Source organism: Lutra lutra, chromosome 7 (assembly GCF_902655055.1).
Source record: "Lutra lutra chromosome 7, mLutLut1.2, whole genome shotgun sequence".
In the NCBI taxonomy this organism is placed as follows: domain Eukaryota; kingdom Metazoa; phylum Chordata; class Mammalia; order Carnivora; family Mustelidae; genus Lutra; species Lutra lutra.
In genome coordinates this window covers 55182257-55199455 of record NC_062284.1, presented here as the reverse complement: position 1 = coordinate 55199455, position 17199 = coordinate 55182257, and the positions used below count along the sequence as shown (strand labels likewise).

General features: G+C 36.5%; 1 long non-coding RNA gene across 1 annotated transcript in view; it reads left to right on the top strand.

Moving 5' to 3' along the window:
* The first annotated feature begins 3946 nt into the window (after nt 1-3946).
* The window catches only part of LOC125105637 (uncharacterized), a 69145-nt gene continuing 55892 nt past the window's right edge, over nt 3947-17199 (top strand). Inside the window, exons 1-2 of the long non-coding RNA XR_007128968.1 lie at nt 3947-4014; nt 16316-16439. This is a non-coding gene — a long non-coding RNA (uncharacterized LOC125105637). The remainder of the gene's footprint in view (nt 4015-16315; nt 16440-17199) is intronic.

Below are 17199 nucleotides of genomic sequence, written 5' to 3'. Positions count from 1 at the left end.
TTTTAGGAACATGAAGAAATTATTCTAAAATGTTTAGAAATAGTAGAGGACAATTTTCAAAATATTAGTAAGAAGTGATACGACCTACTAAATATGAAAATATTTTTCTAACACTACAGTGTTTAAGATGGCATGGTACAACTGCAGCCAGATTCGTAAAATGGAGGAGATCAACACAAAATTAACCCTACATTTCTATGAACCAAATAGGACAGAAACTCCTAATAATGTAGATAGGATGGATTATTCAGTGAATGATAGAGATTTGGCTAGAATTTGGAAAGAAAAACAGAGTAATACAATAGAATTCAGACATCAAATATAATTTTTAAGAAATTTTAATTACATAGAAATGATCATAGAATAGAAAAAATTTGGGGCATCTCAGTGGCTCAGTCATTTAGGCATCCAAGTCTTGATCTTAGCTCGGGTCTTGAGATCAGGGTTGTGAGTTCAAGCCCCATGTTGAGCTCCACCCTAGGCATGGAGCCTACTTAAAAATATAAGAAAAATTTGAAAATATTTATACATTATGAGTTTAATCATGTAAAATACATATGCATGTATGTATATGTAAAATAAACTGGTAGGATTTATACCAGAATGATATAAATAGTAAAAAAAAGGGGGGGGAGTATTGGTATGATTTCAGTGATTTTAAATTTCTTCTTTATACTTTTTATAATTTCTAGCTTCTTTCTTCAATTATAGCATATTATATAATCAGAAAAATAAAAAATTTTGTCTTTGGATTTTAAAACATGGAGTGCCTGGGTGGCTCAGTGGTTGGGGGCTTGATTCTTAATTTAAGCTGGGTTTGTGATCTTGGGGGGGTGGTGGGCTCAAGCCCCAAGTTGGGTTCCTCTTGGCTGGAGTCTGCTTGTCCCTCTGTCTCCTCTCTTCCCTTCCCCAACTCACTTGCATGTGCACTCTCTCTCAAATAAATGAATGATAAAGCAGTCATCATGTTATCCTAGTATGTAACAAATATTATACATTCCCCACCATAAAACAATGACAGCCTTGCCTCAAGAAGATGCAGTTTTGTTGTTGTTGTTTTTCTTTTCCTTTTGCAATGTACAGTTAGAATACTATCTATAACTGGGGGAGCATACCACAGTGCTCACCATTATATTTGCAACATTTTAGATAATTTTTTTTTAAAGATTTTATTTATTTATTTGACAGAGAGAGATCACAAGTAGGCAGAGAGGCAGGCAGAGAGAGAGAGGAGGAAGCAGGCTCCCCGCAGAGCAGAGAGCCCGATGCGGGGCTCCATCCCAGGACCCTGGGATCATGACCTGAGCCGAAGGCAGAGGCTTTAACCCACTGAGCCACCCAGGCGCCCCTAATTTTTTTTTTAAAGTAATCTCTACACCTAATGTGGGACTCGAACTTAGGACCCAAGTGTCACATGCTCTCTAATTGAGCCAGCCATGTGATCCAGCAAAATGCTTGATACATAGTAGGCATGCAATAAATATTTGACTAAAGAAATACCTAATTAATCCATACAAAACTCATCTATTTGCAAAAATATTAATGGATTGATTCTTTCGAATATTTTTTTCACATTAGTCATTTTTCAAGGGAACGATCTGATCAATAAATGCCAATTCTTTGATTATCTAGTATCTAATTTGAACTAATTAAAAATGATCCTCTTGTAATTTAACCGAGGTAGATGTAGGCTAGTACACAAGGCAAGAACTAAGAACACTAAAAAACATCTTGCTGCCTTCTATTTTGCCATGCTAGCCCTAGAATTCTGTCATCTTCCTGGTCTTGGAAACCTAACCAACCCCTCAGACTATACCACCATGACACCTATTACTCAAAACCTCTCTTCTCTATCCTTTATTTCTTTGTTTTCTAGAGAATCTCTGGGCATTTGGCTTAAGTTCGCCATTGCTTGGAATCTAGTTTATTTCCTTAAGGAGGCCAATACTTCTCAATGGGGAAAGAGAAACCACTCTGCTGCACCTCCCCTTTGAAAAGCCCAGCCTTTAATTCTTAGGGAATCATTTTGCATTAAACTAACTGCCTGGAGTCTACATTGTAATAGCATTGCAATGTCAAACTGTTACCCTTCTTGTTACCCTTCTTCAAGCCCTGGTGCCTTCATTTAATAAGATGTATTTTTTTTTCTCTTTCTTCTTTCATATATCCATTCGCCTCTTGCATCCCACCCAACATTTTCCTGTTCTATTCAAAGAGGATCTTTTCCCCTGGCGTCATTTATATTAAGCCATTTTTCTGAATTATATTCAGCCAATGTGTTGTAATTATTCCATTCTTTTTTATGGCACAGGATAAAAGCTTGGTAATCTGTCATCCCTAAATTACATTAGAAAAAAAGAAATAATGACATGAAAAATAATTGATCTAGAAGTCAAGAAATTTGGGTTCTGGTCCTTATTGTTTTTCTCTCAGCCACAAGTTAAAATGAATGACAGTTAATTCAACTATGACCTCAATTTTCTTACAAAATAATATTCCCTTCTATCTCAACATTGCCTTTGACCATTTCATTCATTTATTTATTCAACCAATTCCATTTATCGAATTCTTACTGGTTTTTCCAGCACTGTGTCAGGTATTCAGTTAGGATACAGAAATTATTAAGAGATAGTTCTCACCTCCATGATATAAGTTGCATTGCTTTCTGCATGAAACTCTGAAGGAGCTGATTATTTTATAACTGAAACGTTGAATCTTAACTTCTGACAGAGCTTCCTAGGCAGGGTCTTTTAAAAGTAGAGCATTAAATTTTGTAATATCATGCTATCAAAAAGACAATAAAATATTTTTAAGTAATTTCTATATTTAGATGCATTTGGAATATTATTTTTTTAAATAATGCATTTATATTTTTATAATCACTTCCCAATTGTACTTATGGTAGTATGTTACCTATGTTCAATTTTAAAGAATTTTGAGTAGACAACTTTCTTCCAGGGTGACTTTTCAGATAAAGATTTCTGGTCCTGTTATGCTTTCTGTTAATTTCACAATATAGGAAGGTGCATCTTTGGTGTCCTTCAAGAAAAACTTAACACATTTCATATTTGCTCACCTGAGGAAACTGCTTTTAAAAGAAAGAGTAGATAGTTTTCCAAGATGAATAGTTCTTCCTGACTTATACTTGACTCAAAGGATAGAATAAATGAATAATTTTGTATGCAAGTTTCTTGGTTTGCTTACAACTTTCTGCTAAGACTCCAGAGACCTTTAAGCAAAGGATTCCACCCAGTACATTTGTTGTATGTGTATGTGTGTGTACATTTTTTTTCCAGAAAGCATATGTTAGAAGGGCTATTAAGCAATTAGCTTCATGCATATAGATAGTTCATTTTGCACCAAACCATATGATGTGATTGGAATTTATAGAAAACCATCTTTCTTGCCAGGAATTGAGGCAAGTTAATTCTCTAGTTTGGAGAAGTGTGGTCTTATGGCTGCAATCTGTACCCTTAAAAATTAGGAGCCTAGTATTCTATATTCGATATAAGAAAGTATATAAAATATGAAAAATTATCTTTATTAAATATATAAATTGAAAAATGGAAAAGAAAACTCAAGTAGAGTACCTGGTTCATTTTTCATGCTCACTAAATGTTTGTTAACTTACAATAAAATGAGACCAGCAGGGGTTGAGATTAGTTTTGTTCTGATTTGTTGTTGTTGTTGTTGTTGTTGTTGTTTATAAAAAATATGTGCTATAAAGTTTTGTGTCATTGTCAGATTTGGCTCAGAGCTTTCTAGCAGTCTATGCAAAAAAGGAGAACGCAATCAGTGAAAGAAACTGTCATGTCAATGAGATGAAAACAAACTGGCTACTCAGGTGAAGCCCAATCTCTATTTTTAAATCTCTACTTTTAGAGATTTAATAACTCATTCCAGAATGAATGAATGATGCTGAAAGGTTTCTTCCATTTGCATTTTTAGGAGGTCCCTTGGCTCTTCACTGTCTTGACAGTAAACAGCAAAGAACTTCCTGTCGCTATTTCTCAGGTCAGTGGTCAAGGAAAACTGCTTTCAGGGGGACAACACACCACCACTGCTTGATAGGATAATGCATCTTAATTCAAAAAATATTCTGAAATACCTAGAAATCCTGAAGCACAGATAGATCAATTGCATATACTTCAGGCATGTATACATTTTCCACGTGTAAAATAAGATTCATTGCCACCTTTTAAAGTTTTCGTTTTGCTTTACAATGGGAGTGTGTTACCATCTTGTCTCATTTTTATGGTACTCATGTCCCTGGCCACAACCATTAATCAAGATTTTTTTTTCCTCTTTTTTGAGGGGTGGAGATTATGTTAAAAATCCATGGAATGTCTCCTACAAGAGGTAAAATTCTACATGATTGGCCTTTTGTAAATATTAAGCAAAACCAGTAAATCAAAATGATCAGATTAACATTTTAACAGAAGCATCCATATGAAAGGAAATGTTGACTTTCTTTATGAAAGCTGCTTTTTCCCTTTACTGCTGCCATTTTTATTGTGAATTTCCCTGTTCAGCACTTAGTTCCAATTTTTTAAATGATCCATTTCAACACTAGACAGCAATATTCTTCCAGTCATATGAGTTTTTGGTTGCATTTTATTACACTAAAGATTGCAGAGCTCTACTGTAAATTATAGTATTAACATTTCTTGTATTTTAGAGGACTGTGTTCAGAAGAATTCATGTGACTGAGTCCAGGAATTCTTTGTTTGGGCCTTTGAAGAGTGAAGTCCAATGTAACTTAATCTTGAGTAGTAACTGGATCAGGAGTTGTTCATCATATAATTTCAAAAAATTCAAAAGTACAAAAGAACAAAAGTACAAAAGTACAAAAGTACAAATTCAAAAGTACAAAAGTACAAAAGGACAAAAGTAGATAATTCATTCAAGAATCCCAAGAGGTGTTTGATTTAAAGTTGACTTATTCAGGAAAAAAAATTAAAAATAAAAAATAAAGTTGACTTACTCAGTTGAAGATGATAATACTTTCAAGTAGTAATCTGAATGTAGTAGGTACCTGAATACAGTTTTTTTCCCACAACTTTGCTTATTACTTGGTTGCCTAAGCTCAAAATGCAGTTTTCTTAGAAACAACACGTGCATTCAAGTCCATCCAATGGATACTTAAGTGCCAATGCTATCACAACCCTTAAGAACTTACTTGCTGGTGGTGTGGAAAAAAAGGCAAGGACACAAATAACTCAGCAAACCTCTTTTCAACACATTGTCAAGTGCCTTATAAAGCAAGCTCAAACATGGCAGGGAGCCACCACTGAATTTCAGAGTCAAAAAATGCATAAATTGTTACAAGCTTATTCTATAGATCAGCTACTCAGAATTTGGGAGGTTTGTGCTAATACCTTACTCTCAGCTGATTGTCATTTCTTTTCCCTCTAAATAAGTACCCTGCTACACAGCTACTCCCCCCAAATTGCATGTGGTGATATAAAGCTATTCTGGCAAAACTTTACTTAACTTAAGAACTTTACCCTCTTTTTATTAAGCTTAAAATCTCTACCAAGGAGTTTCTTATCACTTAGGTATACAATTAATATCGACACCCTCCCCCCACAAAAAATAACAAATTGACAAAGCATTTTTATCTCTTTTATCTCTTCACCAGAAATGGCAGAGTTTCTGACACCATAGTCTATTTTCTCTTTTGGTGAATTTATTTTATGATCTCTTTAGCATGGCACAGTATTCTTGTTAGTATTTTTGAGAGTTATTTATACTGTTTTACCTTGGATTTCATGTTTGCATTTGGAAGCAAGTTTTTTCTTTTTCCTGTGGATCTCATTACAAATGTGATTGAGAATCCTATTCTATTAAACGATAAATACCTCATTTTATCAACACTTGCAGTTCTCACCTAATCTCCCAATCGGAGATGTTATTTAAAATATTTAACATCTACTGTAGTACCCACTCTTGACCCACCAGCCAGCCCACCTTTCCAGGTTCTTTTGTCTCTCCTTAGCTCCTTCAGAGCCAAATTCCCATGGAGACTGAAGTTCTCACAGCTTCAGAAGAGACAAGGACCAGCCAATCTGTAGGCATTCCTGTAGGAGCCACTGGCCATACCCCAGAGAGAAGTCTTAAAGAGATTGACTGGTGCAGGCATCAACTAGTCAGAGGAAGTTTCTGCAAAGCAGAGCATGAACTCTTTACTGGCTGTACAAGGGCATCCTGGATGAGAAGCCAGCATGGCCAGGGCACTCTTACTAACCTGTGGGGGAGTTTTAAAATATTTTAATAATCTCTGGAGCCTTACCTGTAAACACTATTATTTTTAATAACCCATTATAAGAAACTGGATCTAAAGACTTAAGGCAGTTGTGTGTGGATAAAAGGGCATTTCAGCCTCCTGTCTTAATGTTTCTTTGTCTCCCATACTTGAATCTAACTTTCTTCTGCTTCGAATGTGGGTTCAGTGCCTGCAAGACTTTTGGTATCTGTTTAATCAATTGCCTCTTTCCTTCCTAAGCCTTAGCTTCCTCTTCTGTTAAATGGTTTATGTTATTAGTGTTTCAATATATGGTCACTGTGAGGTTTAGATGAAATAATACATGTGAAACCCTTAGTACAATGGTCTGGAATAGCACTAGCCTCTATCACCTTTTCACAGGATCTGCAGTTAACAGATCTTATAATCCTATATGCAGGTACATAGCTGATTGGTACATTTAACTACATGAACACATACTGTGCATTGTGTTAGGACAGAAAGATGACCAGAAAAGTAGGTTATTATTGGGTATGAGAAGTTTTCCTGCTTTCAGACCCTATAGGGCTATTGTGGACTTTGATAACTTGAAGAAGCCTGGGGTTGCAGGGGCTGATGTCAGCGCATGACTTCTGGGCTTGTATTCCTAATGAGAAAGAGGTATTCTTGCTCTCTAGACAGAGGGAGATCCTTTGTCAAGCTTCAGGTCTCCCTGTACTCATATATTATCTTTTCCTTTGACTTTTGCTCTAAACCAGAGAATAGAGCATATCTTAAAGCACTAACGTCAGGAAACCCCAGGCTCTTTCATTTCTGGGCAACATGAATGAGAAGACTGTCATAAAAGATAGGGAATCTTCGAAGGAAATAAATAAAAATGAAACCTAGAGGGCAGCATAAAAAAAGTGTAGAGAAAAACTCTCTTAACAAGTAAATGAGTATTTTTAACAAGGGTTTCTTGTCATCCCCTCTGACTGGCATCAGAGTCTTCATTTGAACCATGTTATCTTAGGTGCTCTGAGCACATGTCAGTTATAATCAACTCTCCTGATGAAGACTAAACATCAAAATAAGAGCGTGAAGGAAGCGGCGTGCCCCACCATTTGCTGAGAACTTCTTCAAGCCATGTCTGTTTCCTCTTTGCTCTCGGTGGTTTCATTATATTCGTGATACGCTTTTTTGTGTGTTCTGACTTTCCTTCTTGAAAGTCTTATTCACAAATAGGTGTTGTTGTCCCAGTCACATATTGGTTTGGCATTGACTAATCACTTAACCTTTCTTGATGTTTTCTTCACCATGCATGAGGTGGGAAATATTCCTCAGGTGCATTTTGAAACCTCCCAGCGAATTCTCGAGTTGGGATTTCTAAACCAAAACTGTTTGTATTATTCTAACTCTAAAGTTTCTTAGTTTGAAAAATATTGTTTCTTTATATTCTTTGAAAGGGTCTTATTTAAAACATTTTCCTCCTGTTCTTCCCATGCAACTACCTTCATTACTTCCCATGAACACTGCCATGTCCATCTAGATTAATAAATGAAAGCCAAAAATAAAAGGGAGAGAAAAATGTGCAGCTGATTTTATATATGAGAAAGTATTAAACAGTAACTGCAAAAGTTAAACAGTACCCAAATTTTAATCATTTATCTTTGGTTTGCATGTCTGTTGATATGATTTTCTTTGCTAAAGAAAAAAAAAAATCCCTTTTTTATGTTAAATGAAAAAAGTCCTTTTTCATGAAGTTGGGATCTTTAGCAAAGCCAGATTTAGTGAGTGTCCCAATGTCTCTGTCTTTGCATTGTTTTTACAAAGGGGAAATCTCTGAAAACTTTTTACTTCAATGATACTATTTCATGAAAATACTAGTCAGATATTAATCATAGGTATTATAAATTTAGTTTCTTTTTTTAAAAGATTTGATTTATTTATTTGAGAGAGAGACAGTGAGAGAGATCATGAGAGGGGAGAAGGTCAGAGGGAGAAGCAGACTCGCCATGGAGCTGGGAACCCGATGTGGGACTCCATCCTGGTACTCCAGGATCATGACCTGAGCTGAAGGCAGTCGCTTTACCAACTGAGCCACCCAGGCGCCCATAAATTTAGTTTCTTAACACATACATTGTATTTACACTTGTTATTAATATTACTTTTGAGATGGAAGATAAGAATTAAGGGTTATAAGTATATGAAAAATTCTCTTCGATCTATTAGATCTTTTAATATTCTTCAATATAACACATATCATTTTGAGTTATAAGCATTAACTTACACCTCTGTCTTTTTCCTCCTTTCAAGATTGGCAGTTTCTAGAAAGCAACAACCTTGCGTGCCTTATGTTCATTTCTTATCAACCCATAGGTTCTTGGCATGGTGCCTGGCAAATGGTGGATGTTTAAAAATGCTATGTAAATAAATAAATGAATGATATTGATATTACAGATGCACACAAATTGTGTAGGGTTGCTATAAGGGTACAGATTCAATAGTCTTATAAAATAATGTCAATTAATTATCTGTATCTTAACATACATCAAGAAGCAGCAAAGAGCCCTATAAAGATCAATAATCAAGCTTAACCCCAAGTAGGTATATAACTCCATCTTGTGTCGCAAAATGGATATGGTCACTCAAGGCCTTTTTTAAAGCTTGGGGTGGCATCTATAGTTGTTCACACATGGGGCAATAATGGTTTAACTTGACAGTAATGATCAGGAGAAGAAAATAGAGCTATTTTGCTTTCCAATGGGACTACCCCCTAAAGAGAGGCAAGTTGTTCTCAAAAGATAGGGTAGAATCAGGAGGGAACTGAGTTTATGGTCTCTACTTGTACCAGCCACCAACCCAGGAGCGCTACCATTGCTTCCTTCAGTTTTTACAGCAGCGCTAAGAGTTAGGCAGTGTTACTCCCCTTTACTAATGAGGAATCAAGTTTCTCTCAGCTATCAAGTAGGGGTCCTGGGATTTAAACAGCAGCTGGAGAATACAAACCCCATTCTTTCGTGCAGAGAACATGTGTTTTACCCGTCTTGAGTCCTTTCTAAAATGAGGCAGGGCATAAATCAGTGATACAAATTATTCCCATCAGTCTTATCAGAAGTCAGATCCATCTCAACAGTGGGGAGAGTATCAGGGAAGGTCTTCATAGTGGAAGAGCACAGACTTTGACTTGAGATTAACTGTGATCCATATTCCTGTTCTGCATCATGGTGATCTTGTGCAAGTTACTTACTCATGCTAATCTTAATCATTTATAAGATGAAGATGGTGATAGAGTTTCCAAATGATAAGAACAAGCAATGCCTGAAACAGAGAAGGCCTTCAAAATTGGTGATTACTTGAATCACCATTTACATAGAATGATGCTTCATTCTTTCTGGGTATGCTACTTAAAGAAAGACTTGGCTGTTGGATCACAAGAGAAAAAGAAAAACATTGTCTCTAGGGAGAGCTTAGTTGATTTTATAACAAGGGTATATACCTCAAGGTACAAGTCAGTTTGATAGAAAATGCCTTTGAATCACAATGAAATACAGCCCATTACGCTAAATTTATATTTTTGCTTGTTATTTGCTTCATTATAAAGTGATTGATAATACATCTTGAAATTCATCAAAATTTCAAACAAACGGGGCACCTGGGTGGCTCAGTGGATTAAGCCGCTGCCTTCGGCTCAGGTCGTGATCTCAGGGTCCTGGGATCGAGTCCCGCATCGGGCTCTCTGCTCAGTGGGGTGCCTGCTTCCCTCTCTCTCTCTCTGCCTGCCTCTCCGTCTACTTGTGATCTCTCTCTGTCAAATAAATAAATAAAATCTTTAAAAAAAAAAATTTTCAAACAAACTACTTTTTGAGAAAAAAAATTACAAAAGTGCCTTCAAGGAATTTGCAGACATACTATAAATTATAATCAGTGCCATAACAAATGCAATGGAAAAGTCAAACAGGGAGAGATAATTTCAAGTTTAGCAGATAATTCCAGTGTTCAGGTTTGCCTGGCTCTTAAATTATGGAACTGGCTCTCTGAAGCAAAAGGAATATGAGAAAAATGGAAAAAGGGACACCAAGGCCAGTACCTCTGTGGTACCAATATGAGAATAGTGACAGAAAAAGTAAAGCTGGTGGCAATTCTAAAACACCTAATCATGACAAGTCATTTACATACTACCTTTACAGTAAGAATTCGAGCAAAGAAGTGATCATCTCATTGCTTGGGAAGCCTACCATGAAGTTACAAGTTTAAAGAAAAAGTCACCCATGTTGTCTTTCTATTCTGTTTCTGTCCAGTCCAGCCGCAACAATGCTTCTCCAACTAGAAAGGCAGAACAATAACAACGCTAACAATAGTACTTTGTTACTGACACCAAGCTTTTAATGCTTCTTCATATCCCAGGGCAATAGTCCTCCGGAAACCAGAGTGCACAGAAATCATGAATTCTAACTGGTGGAAAGTAGGACTGTGCCCTTGCCACTCCCTTCTCTTAAACTTCTAATTAAATTACTTTGTAAGACTACTTCTTAAATTATAAAATATAATAAATCAAAAATATAATAAAAGAAGCAGACCCAAGAAGTATCCAGACAACCTAATTATTGCCCCCAACCCTCCTACCAGGAAAAAAAAAAAAAAAAAAAAAAACAGCTAGACATAAACACTAATGAAATTTAAACCAAGGCATCTTGCAGCTCTTCCCCAGTTTATAAGTGGGTACCACTCAGCAATTCTGTCTACATCATTTTCAGCATTTACATCCATTCATTCAGCTATTGATGGTGTATTTGCAACTCAACCTGGCTAAGTCCTCCAGACTGGAATCCTACTCAAAATTAGACCATAATGAAGCAGCATCCTGCAGTGGAAAGAGCACAGGCTTTAGACAGATGGGGATTTTTAGGCAGGCTCTCCAAATCATTAGCTGTGTAATTATAAAATGGGGATAATAGTACCCACTTGTCAGTTGTCATTGTGATTCAATGCTGTGATATATTTGAGGAAACTGATATTTATTGAGCACCTACCATGAGTCAGGTAGCCTACCATTTAATCTTCTAGGCAACTTAATTGGGTGGATTGGGTTCAGGCTTTGAACCCCAGTTTTAGTCCAAATTTCACACACCTTCCATACCACATAGTAAGATGTCAGACATGGTACTTAGTGCAAAGCAAGCCCTCAAGAGATAGTTACTGAACGGAATAAAAGGACTGATTATAGTGGAAGTGACCAAATCATCAAATCTATTCTTTAAAGTTTAGGCCAAAATCACCTTTGATGCATTGTAAGGGAAAATTTGGGGATATCTCAACTAATGAGTTAGGCACAGGACTTCTACTTAAGCTATTTGAGTAAGTCATTTAAACTAGAAAATCAGGGGTGTCTGGGTGGTTCAGTGGGTTAAAGCCTCTGCCTTCGGCTCGGGTCATGATCCCAGGGTCCTAGGATCGAGCTCCGAATCTGGCTCTCTGCTCAGAAGGGAGCCTGCTTCCCTTCCTCTCTCTCTGCCTGCCTCTCTGTCTACTTGTAATCTCTGTCAAATAAATAAATAAAATCTTAAAAAAAAATAAATTAAATAAACTAAAAGATCATTAAGAAATGAACTACATGGGGCACCTGAGTGGCTCAGTTGGTTAGGCGACTGCCTTCAGCTCAGGTCATGATCCCAGAGTCCTGGAATCAAGTCCAGCATTGGGTTCCCAACTCAGTGGGGAGCCTGCTTCTCCCTCTGACTCTCTCCCCTTTCATGCTATTTCTCTTTCTTTCTCTCTCTCTCTCTCAAATAAATAAATAAATAAAATCTTAAAAAAAAAAAAGAAATGAACTACACATGTCCTAAAACATTTAAATTAAAACAAATAAAGGTACATTAATTCACTAGCCTTTTGGTGTAGGGCCTAAATCTTGTCCTGGCATGTCCTATTTATATTGAATATTTGTTGCATAAATTCTGCTCATAATACATTACCTGAAATTTCTATTTTCTTTTTCTATAAAATGGACCAACAAATTAAAAACACTTCTGAAGTAATCTGAGTGAAACACATTTCCAGAATTTAACAGTTTTTCTAATCTTTTGCACCCAAATTAATAGCTTTTTTGTGGTTAAAAAAAAAAAAAAAACCACGAGGAGATCTACTCTCTTAAATGTTTAAGGATATGTTGCAATATTGTTAACTCTAAGCACAATGTTATACATCCGATCTGTAGGACTTTTTCATCTTGCATAACTGAAACTTTATACCCATTAAACAGCAACTTCCCACTTTCTGCCTTTCCCTAGTCCTTGGCAAACACCATTCTACTTTTTGCTTCTATGAGTAGGTCTACTTCAGACACCTCATATAAGTGGAATCATGCAGTATTTGTTTTTCTGTAACTGGCTTATTTCACTATGCATGATGTCTTCAAGGGTTTTGAGTGGGTTTTTTAAAAATCTTTTAAAAAATTTAAATTCAATTAATTAACATATAGTATATTATTAGTTTCAGAGGTAGAGCTCAGTGCTATATAATTTTGTATAATACCCAGTATATAATACCCAATGCTCATTAAATCATGTGCCCTCTGCAATGTCTATCACCCAGCTACCCCATCCTCCCACCCCCATCCCTCTAGCAACCCTCATTTTGTTTTCTATGATTAAGAGTCTCTTATGCATGGTTGAATTTCCTTCTTTTCTGTGGCCGAATAATATTCCATTGTAGGTGTATACTGCATTTTATTTATCCATTAGTTTCTCAATGGACACTTAGGTTGTTTCCACCTGTTATTGGCAATTGTGAATAAATGCTACAATGAACATGAAAATGCACATATCTGTTTGAGATCCTGATTTCAGTTCTTTTGGATAAATACCCAAAAGGGGGATTTCTAAATCATATGGTACTTCTATGTTTAATTTTTTCAGGAACCTTCATACAGTTCTCCGTAGCAGCTACACCATTTTACATTCTCACCAACAGTGAAAAAGAGTTCCAATTTCTCTATATTCTCACCAACACTGACAACATGTTTTTAGTAACAGTTCACTTTTGTAAAGCCTGTCCAACAATATTCAACTTAAGTTTTGTAGAACCAGCTCTACTTTGTTTCACATCCATATTGCATAGAATAATGTAATACTTAATTGAAAGTACATAGTGTCAACAGCAAATGCAACTAGCATATTCAAGTTCAGAATAAAGACAACTGATAATTTGTAACTGCACAATTCAACTGGTAGGAGCAAAGTGTAGGAATTCTGGAGAAGAGTTAGTAGCCCAAATTATTCATCCTGCCCTGAGTATCAGTGAATGCATTTGTAGAGAGAGTAGAAAGGGCTACTTATGTGGAAATGAGTGAAGAGAGCTCCCACTTTTTGAAATGGAAGGGTTGGACAAGGTGACCCATGAGATCAAAATAGGCCTTTGTGGCAGACTAAAAATCACCAAGCTGGATTAGAAATTCAAAGACATCATCAGGGTCTTATATTTAAAATCCCTTGAAGGGGGCGCCTGGGTGGCTCAGTTGGTTAAGCGACTGCCTTCGGCTCAGGTCATGATCCTGGAGTCCGGGGATCGAGTCCCGCATCAGGCTCCCAGCTCCATGGGGAGTCTGCTTCTCCCTCTGACCTTCTCCTCGCTCATGCTCTCTCTCACTGTCTCTCTCTCAAATAAATAAATAAAATGTTTAAAAAAAAATAAAATAAAAAAAATAAAATCCCTTGAAGGTTTTAATTGAATGCACAGATTTCACACCTTGCATACATACCCCTCCCCAAATTTTCTTTGAAGGTATAAATGAATTGGTACAGGCTTTCTTCTAATTTAAGAGGTTTGCCTTTATTTTAAAGTGGATGCTTCTAATACACTGTGAGTAGGGTGGGTGGCTAGACCAGGCATCCAGAGACGTGGATTCAGCTGCTAACTCTCTAACTGGTGAGCAAGGAGGACCTTAGAGGATTGAACGGATGTAGACAATCTGTCCAATCTTACAACTTTATAATTCCATAGAGAGTTTATAATTCTTTAATATTTTCTCCACTCCGACATTTTCATGTGAAAATTGTCATGTTATATGGCAGTAGCTTCTACCTGAAATGGTCATCACTATTGGCAACTCTACCTTCTAGGCAGTAATCAGCCTGACGGGTTTTTTTTTGTTGTTTTTCTGTTTTTTCCCTACCAAAAACAACTCTATTCCTTGTAGCTGCATACCAGGTTGTTCTGTCACCTAATGTCGTCGTCATCCACAGTTAATTCCATATTGCTCTAGGCTCTGCTTCGGCAGTAATTTAAAGCATTTCTATGCCCTCACTGTTTGGAAATACCACACTTCAGAACACTATACTCCAGTTTGTTGAGTATCCTGCTGCTGTCTCGTCCTCGTACACGACCAGTAGGCAGAGTTGCGTTTTGATGAGCATCCCTTCAGTCCTGTTGGTCCGGTTGTTTTCAAGGACTTTATAGTTTCTACTCTTTTCTTGTCACTTGATTTTCAGGTTGGATGACAGGTAACCCAGATGAAATCATTCCAAAAGGTAGATATCATGTCAGCAATTGTCCATGGTTTCTATGCCTGTAAAATATTAGAGAGCACTATTTTTTTAGTAGTTTTTTGTGGATGGGTTTTACTACCACATTAAAGATGTGTTTTCTGCCTGTTTTTCTATATATGTGTCCTTGCTTCCAGTTTGATTCCATTTTTCTTAATCCATTTCTAATAAAACCTAAAAGCAGAATTCCCTTGAAGTTTTCAGTTCCATATTTCCATACGTAAACTGTCTGTAGGATCTATGCTGGAGATTGCTAAGGGAGCTCAGTTGTTTTTAGTTATGGAAACTGCACAGTGAAATGCTGATACCACAAAGTGACCCACTGTCTTGTGTACATACCTTCAAGGATACACAAATCCTAGGTCACTATTGCCATGACTTCCAGCATTACCCACAATCTACTGAGTTTGAAGAATTAACCCAACTTTTGAAATGCATGATCCAATTGATATAAATTGTTAGGACCTACTTGAGTGTGAAGATACTTAAAATGTTTGCATTATAGGAGAAGTGTCAGGAAACCCACTTATCCTCTTACCGCGGAATATGGGTCAAGCAATTCAAAGGACTCAATATCAACCTTAGTATATAGGTGACTTTTTAAGGTCAACTTCTTCCTACTTAATGATCCTCTTGACCTTGCCATGTGAATTTTCACGAAATGGGTAAGTTTAACTCCTACTTGTAGGTTTAGATTCTGCACCAGGTTTTGAAACCAATACTATTACTTTTCAGAGGAAAGATTACAAGTTTATTTTAGTAGCCTAGGAGACTCAGAATATGCATTCCCTCTCTCCCAGTAATTACATTTCTAAGTTTCTTTTTTCTTTCTTTGAAAGATTTAGAGTAGCTTTCCTGGAACACTGTTAATGTCATCCTCTTAAAAGCATCTTGTCTATCAGACTTGGCTGAATGAATCCGTTGCAAAAACTAAACCCACACAAACACAGCAAACAAACACACAGCATCAGCTTTTCAAGTAATGTATGGAGTTGTAAGACTACGCAGATAAAGTTATTGATTGTTACATTTAGATCTGTTGCAGTTTGATTTATTGGAAATTCCATGAATTGGATTCTACAGTGTATTTTCACTTATCTTTAAAAAAATAAGGCTTTATTTAAAAAAATATCTGCTGGAAATTAGAATACATTCCGGGAACTATAAGTAATACTTACATGTGCAAACACATCATTAATAAGAAATCACCTTCTGAATGTCCAGGATGGATTGTTAGGAGATAGATTATATATATATATAAACTGTCCAACAATGTTTTGCACATCTAATTATTATGTATAGTCCCAGGAATGTATTCTAATTTCTAGGAGAGATTTTCTTTTTAAATAAAGGCTTGTTAATATTCACATCTATAACCACCTCATTTTGGTTGATAATGTTGTTTCCTAAGAGAAGGTTCTATTTTAACAGGTTTTTTAAGCAAGAAATCCTTGAGTTCAATAATCTGAGAGAGATTGTGTCTTTTCTCACAGAAATCATGTGCATTTATTTTGTATTGTGATCAGTGTATTGTTTTGGTCCATCACAGCTTTCTTCTATTGGATGTGCAACAGTCATTATAATGAACGTCAGATATGGCATGAGATTTCAAGGAAGTTTAACTTGAGCAATTACGATTTCATCCAGACTCCAGAGCCTCTGTTGTCAAGAAGGTAATATTTTTAAAAGGATAAAATGCCTTTATAATCTATAATTATTTTCTTATCCATTACATTGTTATAGTCTCCTGATTAGCCGGCACTTGGTGCTTAACTTTACATTTTAGCTCTGCGGGGTCCTTTTAGACATTATTATGGCAAAGAAAAATCAAAAATCAAAGTGAATTCTTAGGCTTATACTCGAAGCCATAGAGGTACAATTGCTGCGGCTGCAGCCAAGCATTGTGCTGTGGAACTAACTCCCAGCGTGGCGCCCAGTCCCTGCTGAGAAGGCAATATAGGGGAACTGGCAGAGTTTTACTACATCTGCTCCCTGCTGCTAATGAGCTTAAACCTGTTTCATTCTTATTATGCTTACTGTTTAGATATTTTGCTTGCAAAATTAATTCTTTCGCTGGGAGAATACATGAAAGAAGAGATGATTTGTAAAGTTGGGCTGTTTAAAAATTAAAAGGTATCAGCAAGGGAGATTAAAGGCTATAATGAGCGATATGGTTACTTAATATCAATTCAAGGGCAGACACTCAGGTGGTAAAGCTGGAGTTGTTTCTCAGCTTCAGTTCGTTCTGTAATGGGGACTCCAGCTTCCCAGAGGAAGCGGGCATCTACACCAATGTACTCTGTATTTATCAAAGAGATGTAATGGTATTTTTTGCTTTGAAAGCTTCCCTGGTACTCTAAAAGGTGCCAAAGTTTTCGTGGTGTGTAGCCTCTGAAAACAATCAGGTTTCAGCAGCTGCACTTTGTGATAGCC